The sequence below is a fragment of the Coregonus lavaretus genome, assembly GCF_964263955.1.
Source record: "Coregonus lavaretus genome assembly, chromosome: 33".
Lineage (NCBI taxonomy): Eukaryota > Metazoa > Chordata > Actinopteri > Salmoniformes > Salmonidae > Coregonus > Coregonus lavaretus.
In genome coordinates this window covers 1,991,025-2,003,601 of record NC_140020.1, presented here as the reverse complement: position 1 = coordinate 2,003,601, position 12,577 = coordinate 1,991,025, and the positions used below count along the sequence as shown (strand labels likewise).

The window sequence follows — 12,577 nt, the reverse complement described above, 5'->3', positions numbered from 1 at the left end:
TCTGTCTGTCTGTCTGTCTGTCTGTCTGTCTGTCTGTCTGTCTGTCTGTCTGTCTGTCTGTCTGTCTGTCTGTCTGTCTGTCTGTCTGTCTGTCTGTCTGTCTGTCTGTCTGTCTGTCTGTCTGTCTGTCTGTCTGTCTGTCTGTCTGTCTGTCTGTCTGTCTGTCTGTCTGTCTGTCTGTCTGTCTGTCTGTCTGTCTGTCTGTCTGTCTGTCTGTCTCTCTCTCTCTCTCTCTCTCTCTCTCTCTCTCTCTCTCTCTCTCTCTCTCTCTCTCTCTCTCTCTCTCTCTCTCTCTCTCTCTCATCTCTCTCTCTCTCTCTCTCTCTCTCTCTCTCTCTCTCTCTCTCTCTCTCTCTCTCTCTCTCTCTCTCTCTCTCTCTCTCTCTCTCTCTCTCTCTCTCTCTCTCTCTCTCTCTCTCTGTCTCTCTCTCTCTCTCTCTGTCTCTGTCTCTGTCTCTGTCTCTGTCTCTGTCTCTCTCTCTCTGTCTCTTATCGTCTCTCTCGCTCTCTCCATTTCTCAAGTGTTCCAGAGCAGCAGTGACATCATCAGTGACATCAGAAACAGTCTCTTCTCAGGTTTTTGTAAACAATCCAGAAAATAATATCCGCCTCGATTGTGTTTGTCCTCCTCCTCATCTATAGCGCCCTCGCTTCTTCATGCCCCTCACAGCTTATACCTGGGGAGGAAGAGAGGAAAAATGATTGAAGATATGCAGTGGGTACTGGGGAAACACTGCACAATTTGCTTTGGCTCATCCGCTCTCAATTCCACTCAGTGCTAAAACATAGGGCTTGTGAGACAAAGTAAAGCTTTAAACGTATCAAAACCATATGCATAGGCTTGTGTTCCAAGTTCAAGTATATGTACTGCTAAAGCTTTAAACATATCTAAAGCATATGCAGAGAGAGCAGTCCAGGGGATCCAACTCTGTGGGGTAAATGGGTACACTTTATCCCCTTTCCAGGCCATCAAATTGTCCGAATGAAGTATAGTGATTTGATACACTTTTAGAGCATTGCCATATAAGATTACTCCACCATATTGACTTGGAATATATGATTACGTCATACAGGCCTACAGGATATTTCCCTGGCTTATGTTTAAGTAATAGAATATGCAGTACTTCCACAATGTGTATCTATAAAAACAGAGACATCACCAAAGCATAAATGTACAGCGTTTGTCATTGACCATAAAGTGTGACATGAAACGCTGTCGAGGGAAACCGCAAATAAGTACTGATGGAAAAAGTTTTTTTTTCTTTCTCATTTCTTTATCGTTACCTCTGTTGCTGTGACGCACGTCCTCCGCTCCTCTCCTATAACAAAGACAGACTGGTAGATCTGAGAGTCTCGAGGGGAACATATCGTTGATATCCTACACGCCGCCTTTTCACTGCAACACACAAATCAACACACACTCGGTCAGTCCACCTTAACGACGCAAAGTAGAAGCATATGGTCAAACTAGGCTATGTATCGAGTAGCCTACTGATGTGGGGGTGGAAATTAATGTTCCCTGGAGACAGAGGTATAGGGAGGGAAAACATATCTATGGGTGATTCTACAGAAGTGGTGTAAATTGCTATCACACTCTAAAATATATATATATATAAAAAAAAATTGTCTCCAAATTTAGGACAAATATTTACGTCTCCTGAGTGGCGCAGTGGTCTAAGGCACTGCTTCACAGTGCTAACTGTGCCACTAGAGATCCTGGTTCGAATCCAGGCTCTGTCGCAGCCGGCCGCGACCGGGAGACTCATGGGCGGCGCACAATTCGTCCAGGGTAGGGGAGGGAATGGCCGACAGGGATGTAGCTCAGTTGATAGAGCATGGCGTTTGCAACGCCAGGGTTGTGGGTTCGATTCCCACGGGGGGGCCAGTATAAAAAAATATGTATTCACTAACGGTAAGTCGCTCTGGATAAGAGCGTCTGCTAAATGACTAAAATGTAAACGTCATCATCTGTTCTAATTCAATCCCAGACAGGAACAAACATATTGTTAAATTAATATAGTACAGTAATTGTTTACACAACGATTTCTATTGAGAGGTGGCAGGTCCCAAACTCTTGACTCCTAAACTTCATGTTTGGAAAATAAAGCAACTCGTGATTTTTGTATTTTGTATTTTTTTTTTTTCAATAGAACATCTTGAGTTATTCTATTATTACGTTGAAAGATACTGATCTAATTAGTCGTTTTTTTTGTTTTTTTTTAAACATCTTTCTCTGAAAAATGCTGGCCCACTTTTTGATGTCACTACCGAAACACACAATTTAAAAGACTATGCCTTAAGCCACAACCCCTACAAATATCACCAGGTGATGTGACCACAATCCTCTCCACTGTGGCCACAAGGGGAGTAGTCTGTCTGCAAACATTTTTGGAGAAAATGAGTGAGCAAGTTGATAAGTCTTCATATATTTTTAAGAAGCGTCACACCGAACATGTAATATATCAAGAAATATGTAAAGTACAGTTTTGGGACTAAAATATATGTTTGCTGGGATGTACATATGTCCAAATGAAAGATAGCCAGCCAAATATTATCTACAGTGGGGAGAACAAGTATTTGATACACTGCCGATTTAGCAGGTTTTCCTACTTACAAAGCATGTAGAGGTCTGTAATTTTTATCATAGGTACACTTCAACTGTGAGAGACGGAATCTAAAACAAAAATCCAGAAAATCACATTGTATGATTTTTAAGTAATTAATTTGCATTTTATTGCATGACATAAGTATTTGATACATCAGAAAAGCAGAACTTAATATTTGGTACAGAAACCTTTGTTTGCAATTACAGAGATCATACGTTTCCTGTAGGACTTGACCAGGTTTGCACACACTGCAGCAGGGATTTTGGCCCACTCCTCCATACAGACCTTCTCCAGATCCTTCAGGTTTCGGGGCTGTCGCTGGGCAATATGGACTTTCAGCTCCCTCCAAAGATTTTCTATTGGGTTCAGGTCTGGAGACTGGCTAGGCCACTCCAGGACCTTGAGATGCTTCTTACGGAGCCACTCCTTAGTTGCCCTGGCTGTGTGTTTTGGGTCGTTGTCATGCTGGAAGGCCCAGCCACGACCCATCTCCAATGCTCTTACTGAGGGAAGGAGGTTGTTGGCCAAGATTTCGCGATACATGGCCTCATCCATCCTCCCCTCAATGCGGTGCAGTCGTCCTGTCCCCTTTGCAGAAAAGCATCCCCAAAGAATGATGTTTCCACCTCCATGCTTCACGGTTGGGATGGTGTTCTTGGGGTTGTACTCATCCTTCTTCTTCCTCCAAACACGGCGAGTGGAGTTTAGACCAAAAAGCTCTATTTTTGTCTTATCAGACCACATGACCTTCTCCCATTCCTCCTCTGGATCATCCATATGGTCATTGGCAAACTTCAGACGGGCCTGGACATGCGCTGGCTTGAGCAGGGGGACCTTGCGTGTGCTGCAGGATTTTAATCCATGACGGCGTAGTGTATGGAGGAGTGGGCCAAAATCCCTGCTGCAGTGTGTGCAAACCTGGTCAAGTCCTACAGGAAACGTATGATCTCTGTAATTGCAAACAAAGGTTTCTGTACCAAATATTAAGTTCTGCTTTTCTGATGTATCAAATACTTATGTCATGCAATAAAATGCAAATTAATTACTTAAAAATCATACAATGTGATTTTCTGGATTTTTGTTTTAGATTCCGTCTCTCACAGTTGAAGTGTACCTATGATAAAAATTACAGACCTCTACATGCTTTGTAAGTAGGAAAACCTGCTAAATCGGCAGTGTATCAAATACTTGTTCTCCTCACTGTATGGGGAATTTTGTAAAGTCCAAAGTAAGTCAAAATTGTCCAAACCGAAATGGTCACAACCGAAACAATTGACACCATAGTGATATATAGAGATCTCATCTTTGAAACTGTGCCATTGAGGCTATCTCCATTTTAAAGTTGCATGCACTGTGCTCTACCACCTGAGTTACAGAGGACCACCATGTGGGTAGTGGACAAGTGCACACTTCAGGAAAAAGTGTAGAGTATTGAGATGCATAGCCAGCAGGGGGGCTCCAACCCTCCAAGAGCCCAAACATTGACATCTATTTGGCCAAAACATAGACGTCTATAATGTGCTCTACTGTACCCTACTCTACTATACCCTACTCTACTCTACTGTACCCTACTCTACCCTACTCTACTATACCCTACTCTACTATACCCTACTCTACTGTACCCTACTCTACTATACCCTACTCTACTGTACCCTACTCTACTATACCCTACTCTACTATACCCTACTCTACTGTACCCTACTCTACTATACCCTACTCTACTGTACCCTACTCTACTGTACCCTACTCTACTGTACCCTACTCTACTATACCCTACTCTACTATACCCTACCCTACTCTACTATACCCTACTCTACTCTACTATACCCTACTCTACTCTACCCTACTCTACTATACCCTACTCTACTATACCCTACTCTACTGTACCCTACTCTACTCTACTCTACTCTACTCTACTATACCCTACTCTACTATACCCTACTCTACTGTACCCTACTCTACTGTACCCTACTCTACTATACCCTACTCTACTGTACCCTACTCTACTATACCCTACTCTACTGTACCCTACTCTACTGTACCCTACTCTACTATACCCTACTCTACTGTACCCTACTCTACTATACCCTACTCTACTGTACCCTACTCTACTATACCCTACCCTACTCTACTATACCCTACTCTACTCTACTATACCCTACTCTACTCTACCCTACTCTACTATACCCTACTCTACTATACCCTACTCTACTGTACCCTACTCTACTATACCCTACTCTACTGTACCCTACTCTACTGTACCCTACTCTACTATACCCTACTCTACTGTACCCTACCCTACTCTACTCTACTGTACCCTACTCTACTATACCCTACTCTACTGTACCCTACTCTACTGTACCCTACTCTACTGTACCCTACTCTACTCTACTCTACTATACCCTACTCTACTATACCCTACTCTACTATACCCTACTCTACTGTACCCTACTCTACTGTACCCTACTCTACTATACCCTACTCTACTATACCCTACTCTACTATACCCTACTCTACTATACCCTACTCTACTATACCCTACTCTACTGTACCCTACTCTGCTCTACTCTACTATACCCTACTCTACTGTACCCTACTCTACTGTACCCTACTCTACTGTACCCTACTCTGCTCTACTCTACTATACCCTACTCTACTATACCCTACTCTACTATACCCTACTCTACTGTACCCTACTCTGCTCTACTCTACTATACCCTACTCTACTATACCCTACTCTACTATACCCTACTCTACTGTACCCTACTCTACTCTGCTCTGCCCTACTCTACTCTGCCCTACTCTACTCTGCCCTACTCTACTATACCCTACTCTACTGTACCCTACTCTACTCTACTCTACTCTACTATACCCTACTCTACTCTACCCTACTCTACTATACCCTACTCTACTATACCCTACTCTACTGTACCCTACTCTACTGTACCCTACTCTGCCCTACTCTACTCTGCCCTACTCTACTCTGCCCTACTCTACTATACCCTACTCTACTCTACCCTACTCTACTATACCCTACTCTACTATACCCTACTCTACTGTACCCTACTCTACTGTACCCTACTCTACTATACCCTACTCTACTATACCCTACTCTACTGTACCCTACTCTACTGTACCCTACTCTACTGTACTCTACTCTGCCCTACTCTACTCTGCCCTACTCTACTATACCCTACTCTACTCTACCCTACTCTACTATACCCTACTCTACTATACCCTACTCTACTGTACCCTACTCTGCTCTACTCTACTATACCCTACTCTACTGTACCCTACTCTACTCTACTATACCCTACTCTACTCTACTCTACTATACCCTACTCTACTATACCCTACTCTACTCTACCCTACTCTACTATACCCTACTCTACTGTACTCTACTCTACTGTACCCTACTCTACTCTACTCTACTCTACTGTACCCTACTCTACTCTACCCTACTCTACCCTACTCTACTCTACTCTACCCTACTCTACTCTACTCAAGTTTACTCTACTTTAGTTTCTTACAATTGAAGCAAGGGACAATGGACTCTGGATCAGTGGTCTTGGTCTTGAAACCACATACATTTGGTCTTTAATTTGTCATGGTCTCAACTCACTGGGTCTGGGTCAGGGTCTTGGGACCAATGTCCTGGTATAAATCTTGGTCTTGGCTCTGGGATATGACCTGGTTTACAAACCATAGGCAACCCAATTTCAATCAATTTTATTTTATATAGCCCTTCTTACATCAGCTAATATCTCGAAGTGCTGTACAGAAACCCAGCCTAAAACCCCAAACAGCTAGTAATGCAGGTGTAGAAGCACGGTGGCTAGGAAAAACTCCCTAGAAAGGCGAAAACCTAGGAAGAAACCTAGAGAGGAACCAGGCTATGAGGGGTGGCCAGTCCTCTTCTGGCTGTGCCGGGTGGAGATTATAACAGAACCATGCCAAGATGTTCAAAAATGTTCATAAGTGACAAGCATGGTCAAATAATAATCAGGAATAAATCTCAGTTGGCTTTTCATAGCCGATCATTAAGAGTTGAAAACAGCAGGTCTGGGACAGGTAGGGGTTCCATAACCGCAGGCAGAACAGTTGAAACTGGAATAGCAGCAAGGCCAGGCGGACTGGGGACAGCAAGGAGTCACCACGGCCGGTAGTCCCGACGTATGGTCCTAGGGCTCAGGTCTCTCAGTTGGCTTTTCATAGCCGATCATTAAGAGTTGAAAACAGCAGGTCTGGGACAGGTAGGGGTTTCGTAGCCGCAGGCAGAACAGTTGAAACTGGAATAGCAGCAAGGCCAGGCGGACTGGGGACAGCAAGGTGTCATCATGCCCGGTAGTCCTGACGTATGGTCCTAGGGCTCAGGTTCTCAGAGAGAAAGAGAGAACGAGAGAATTAGAGAGAGCATACTTAAATTCACACAGGACACTGGATAAGACAGGAGAAGTACTCCAGGTATAACCAACTAACCCCAGCCCCCCGACACATAAACTACTGCAGCATAAATACTGGAGGCTGAGACAGGAGCGGTCCGGAGACACTGTGGCCCCATCCGAAGAAACCCCCGGACAGGGCCAAACAGGAAGGATATAACCCCACCCACTCCGCCAAAGCACAGCCCCCGCACCACTAGAGGGATATCCCCAACCACCAACTTATAATCCTGAGACAAGGCCGAGTATAGCCCACAGAGGTCTCCACCACAGCACAAACCAAGGGGGGGGCGCCAACCCAGACAGGAAGATCACGTCAGTAACTCAACCCACTCAAGTGACGCACCCCTCCCAGGGACGGCATGAAAGAGCACCAGCAAGCCAGTGACTCAGCCCCTGCAACAGGGTTAGAGGCAGAGAACCCCAGTGGAGAGGGGAACCGGCCTGGCAGAGACAGCAAGGGCTGTTCGTTGCTCCAGCCTTTCCGTTCACCTTCACACTCCTGGGCCAGACTACACTCAATCATATGACCTACTGAAGAGATAAGTCTTCAGTAAAGACTTAAAGGTTGAGACCGAGTCTGCGTCTCTCACATGGGTAGGCAGACTGTTCCATAAAAATGGAGATCTATAGGAGAAAGCCCTGCCTCCCGCTGTTTGCTTAGAAATTCTAGGGACAATTAGTAGGCCTGCGTCTTGTGACCGTAGCGTACGTATTGGTATGTACGGCAGGACCAACTCGGAAAGATAGGTAGGAGCAAGCCCATGTAACGCTTTATAGGTTAACAGTAAAACCTTGAAATCAGCCCTTGCCTTAACAGGAAGCCAGTGTAGGGAAGCTAGCACTGGAGTAATATGATCAAATTTATTGGTTCTAGTCAGGATTCTAGCAGCCGTATTTAGCACTAACTGAAGTTTATTTAGTGCTTTATCCGGGTAGCCGGAAAATAGAGCATTGCAGTAGTCTAACCTAGAAGTAACAAATGCATGGATTAATTTTTCTGCATCATTTTTGGACAGAAAATTTCTGATTTTTGCAATGTTACGTAGATGGAAAAAAGCTGTCCTTGAAACAGTCTTGATATGTTCGTCAAAAGAGAGATCAGGGTCAAGAGTAACGCCTAGGTCCTTCACAGTTTTATTTGAGACGACTTTACAACCATCAAGATGAATTGTCAGATTTAACAGAAGATCTCTTTGTTTCTTGGGACCTAGAACAAGCATCTCTGTTTTGTCCGAGTTTAAAAGTAAAAAGTTTTCAACCATCCACTTCCTTATGTCTGAAACACAGGCTTCTAGCGAGGGCAATTTTGGGGCTTCACCATGCTTCATTGAAATGTACAGCTGTGTGTCATCCGCATAGCAGTGAAAGTTAACATTATGTTTTCGAATAACATCCCCAAGAGGTAAAATATATAGTGAAAACAATAGTGGTCCTAAAACGGAACCTTGAGGAACACCGAAATGTACAGTTGATTTGTCGGAGGACAGACCATTCACAGAGACAAACTGATATCTTTCCGACAGGTAGGATCTAAACCAGGCCAGAACTTGTCCGTGTAGACCAATTTGGGTTTCCAGTCTCTCCAAAAGAATGTGGTGATCGATGGTGACAAAGGCAGCACTAAGGTCTAGTAGCACGAGGACAGATGCAGAGCCTCGGTCTGACGCCATTAAAAGGTCATTTACCACCTTCACAAGTGCAGTCTCAGTGCTATGATGGGGTCTAAAACCAGACTGAAGCATTTCGTATACATTGTTTGTCTTCAGAAAGGCAGTGAGTTGCTGCGCAACAGCTTTTTCAAAAAATTTTGAGAGGAATGGAAGATTCGATATAGGCCGATAGTTTTTTATATTTTCCGGGTCAAGGTTTGGCTTTTTCAAGAGAGGCTTTATCACTGCCACTTTTAGTGAGTTTGGTACACATCCGGTGGATAGAGAGCTGTTTATTATGTTCAACATAGGAGGGCCAAGCACAGGAAGCAGCTCCTTCAGCAGTTTAGTAGGAATAGGATCCAGTATGCAGCTTGAAGGTTTAGAGGCCATGATTATTTTCATCATTGTGTCAAGAGATATAGTACTAAAACACTTAAGTGTCTCTCCCGATCCCAGGCCCTCGCAGAGCTGTGCAGATCCAGGACAGCTAAGCCCTGGAGGAATACGCAGATTCAAAGAGGAGTCCGTAATTTGCTTTCTAATGGTCATGATCTTTTCCTCAAAGAAGTTCATGAATTTATCACTGCTGAAGTGAAAGCCATCCTCTCTTGGGGAATGCTGCTTTTTAGTTAGCTTTGCAACAGTATCAAAAAGAAATTTTGGATTGTTCTTATTTTCCTCGATTAAGTTGGAAAAGTAGGATGATCGAGCAGCAGTGAGGGCTCTTCGGTACTGCACGGTACTGTCTTTCCAAGCTAGTCGGAAGACTTCCAGTTTGGTGTGGCGCCATTTCCGTTCCAATTTCCTGGAAGCTTGCTTCAAAGCTCGGGTATTTTCTGTATACCAGGGAGCTAGTTTCTTATGACAAATGTTTTTCGTTTTTAGGGGTGCAACTGCATCTAGGGTATTGCGCAAGGTTAAATTGAGTTCCTCAGTTAAGTGGTTAACTGATTTTTGTCCTCTGACGTCCTTGGGTAGGCAGAAGGAGTCTGGAAGGGCATCAATGAATTTTTGTGTTGTCTGAGAATTTATAGCACGACTTTTGATGCTCCTTGGTTGGGGTCTGAGCAGATTATTTGTTGCGATTGCAAACGTAATAAAATGGTGGTCCGATAGTCCAGGATTTTGTGGAAAAACATTAAGATCTACAACATTTATTCCATGGGACAAAACTAGGTCCAGAGTATGACTGTGGCAGTGAGTAGGTCCAGAGACATGTTGGACAAAACCCACTGAGTCGATAATGGCTCCGAAAGACTTTTGGAGTGGGTCTGTGGACTTCTCCATGTGAATATTAAAATCACCAAAAATTAGAATATGATCTACTATGACTACAAGGTCTGATAGGAATTCAGGAAACTCAGAGAGGAACGCTGTATATGGCCCAGGAGGCCTGTAAACAGTAGCTATAAAAAGTGATTGAGTAGGCTGCATAGATTTCATGACTAGAAGCTCAAAAAATGAAAACGCCATTTTTTTTTTTGTAAATTGAAATTTGCTATCGTAAATGTTAGCAACACCTCCGCCTTTGCGGGATGCACGGGGAATATGGTCACTAGTGTAACCAGGAGGTGAGGCCTCATTTAACACAGCAAATTCATCAGGCTTAAGCCATGTTTCAGTCAGGCCAATCACATCAAGATTATGATCAGTGATTAGTTCATTGACTATGACTGCCTTTGAAGTGAGGGATCTAACATTAAGTAACCCTATTTTGAGATGTGAGGTATCACGATCTCTTTCAATAATGGCAGGAATGGAGGAGGTCTTTATCCTAATAAGATTGCTAGGGTGAACACCGCCATGTTTAGTTTTGCCCAACCTAGGTCGAGGCACAGACACAGTCTCAATGGGTATGGCTGAGCTGACTACACTGACTGTGCTATTGGCAGACTCCACTAAGCTGGCAGGTTGGCTAACAGCCTGCTGCCTGGCCTGCACCCTATTTCACTGTGGGGCTAGAGGAGTTAGAGCCCTATCTATGTTGGTAGATAAGAGGAGAGCACCCCTCCAGCTAGGATGGAGTCCGTCACTCCTCAGCAGGTCAGGCTTGGTCCTGTTTGTGGGTGAGTCCCAGAAAGAGGGCCAATTATCCACAAATGTTATCTTTTGGGAGGGGCAGAAAACAGTTTTCAACCAGCGATTAAGTGCTGAGACTCTGCTGTAGAGCTCGTCACTTCCCCTAACTGGGAGGGGGCCAGAGACAATTTCTCGATGCCGACACATCTTTCTAGCTGATTTACACGCTGAAGCTATGTTGCACTTGGTGACCTCTGACTGTTTCATCCTAACATCGTTGGTGCCGACGTGGATAACAATATCTCTATACTCTCTACACTCGCCAGTTTTAGCTTTAGCCAGCACCATCTTTAGATTAGCCTTAACGTCGGTAGCCCTGCCCCCTGGTAAACAGTGTATGATCGCTGGGTGATTCGTTTTAAGTCTAATACTGCGGGTAATGGAGTCGCCAATGACTAGGGTTTTCAATTTGTCAGAGCTAATGGTGGGAGCCTTCGGAGTCTCAGACCCCGTAACGGGAGGAGTAGAGACTAGAGAAGACTCAGACTCAGACTCCGACTCGCTACATAATGGGGAAAACCGGTTGAAGGTTTCTGTCGGCTGAATGAGCGACACCGGTTGAGCATTCCAACAGTATTTCCCTCCAGAAGCCATGAGAAAGTTGTCCGGCTGCGGGGACTGTGCGGGGGGATTTATACTAACGTTACTGTCTGTACTTACTGGTGGCACAGATGCTGTTTCTTCCTTTCCTACACTGATATTACCCTTGCCTAACGATTGTGTCTGAAGCTGGGCTTGTAGCACAGCTATTCTCGCCGTAAGGCGATCGTTCTCCTGTATATTATGAGTACAGCGACTGCAATTAGAAGACATCATGTTAATGTTACTACTTAGCTTCGGCTGTTGAAGATGTTGATGAACCATGTCCAGATAAAGCGTCCGGAGTGAAAAAGTTGAATAAGGGAAAAAAGTTGCGATGGAAAAAAGAAAAATAACGTAAAGTTGGCAGCTAAAACGCACAGGAAAATGACTCTTCTGTCTCGGGATAAACGTCCGGGGTGAAAAAGTTTAACGAAAAAAGATGAGTGAGGACAAAACTAAAAAGTTGGTAAATTTGTTGAACACAGAGATTGATTAAACGTTTATTAAAAGTAAAACGTGAATAGTTTGGCAGGTAGCCAAGTAGCAACAAACAGCACAGCAGCACGGAGACAATGCGGAAGCGAGACGGAAGTTTGAAGTTTGAAATTTGAAGAAGACAATGCTCTCTGATCATTGGCTGATCACTCCCAACAAGTTGGCTACTTTTAAATGGTGGCAGCACTCAATGGCAACGTTTATACTAAAACAAGTTATATCCATATAGAGTCCTCTATTTATTACATTTTAGTCATTTAGCAGACGCTCTTATCCAGAGCGACTTACAGTTAGTGAAATGCATACATTATATTTTTCATACTGGCCCCCCGTGGGAATCGAACCCACATCCCTGGCGTTGCAAACGCCATGCTCTACCAACTGAGCTACATCCCTGCCGGCCATTCCCTCCCCTACCCTGGACGACGCCGCCCCATAGGTCTCCCGGTCGCGGCCGGCTACGACAAGAGGCTGGATTCGAACCAGGATCTCTAGTGGCACAGCTAACACTGCGATGCAGTGCCTTAGACCACTGCGCCACTCAGGAGACTATTTATCTCTATGATTGACAGTTGTCCCCGGAAATGCCTGTTATTTTTGCCAAAATAAAGGTAGGTAAAGAATTTAAACATCTAACAACCTAATTAATTAGATGCGTAAGTAATTAAATCAATCAACACGTTGCCGATTCCATTTCTCACTATGTTTCAGTGTGTGA

At 44.2% G+C, this 12,577-nt stretch overlaps 1 pseudogene across 1 annotated transcript in view; it reads right to left on the bottom strand.

Annotated features, from left to right (window-relative positions):
• Positions 1–351: 351 nt before the first annotated feature.
• The window catches only part of LOC311108486 (delta-like protein 4), a 19,425-nt pseudogene continuing 7,199 nt past the window's right edge, over positions 352–12,577 (bottom strand). Inside the window, exons 5-6 of the transcript XR_014615889.1 lie at positions 1,285–1,396; positions 352–677 (exon numbers count right to left, since the gene is read on the bottom strand). The product of XR_014615889.1 is annotated as a delta-like protein 4 (transcript). The remainder of the gene's footprint in view (positions 678–1,284; positions 1,397–12,577) is intronic.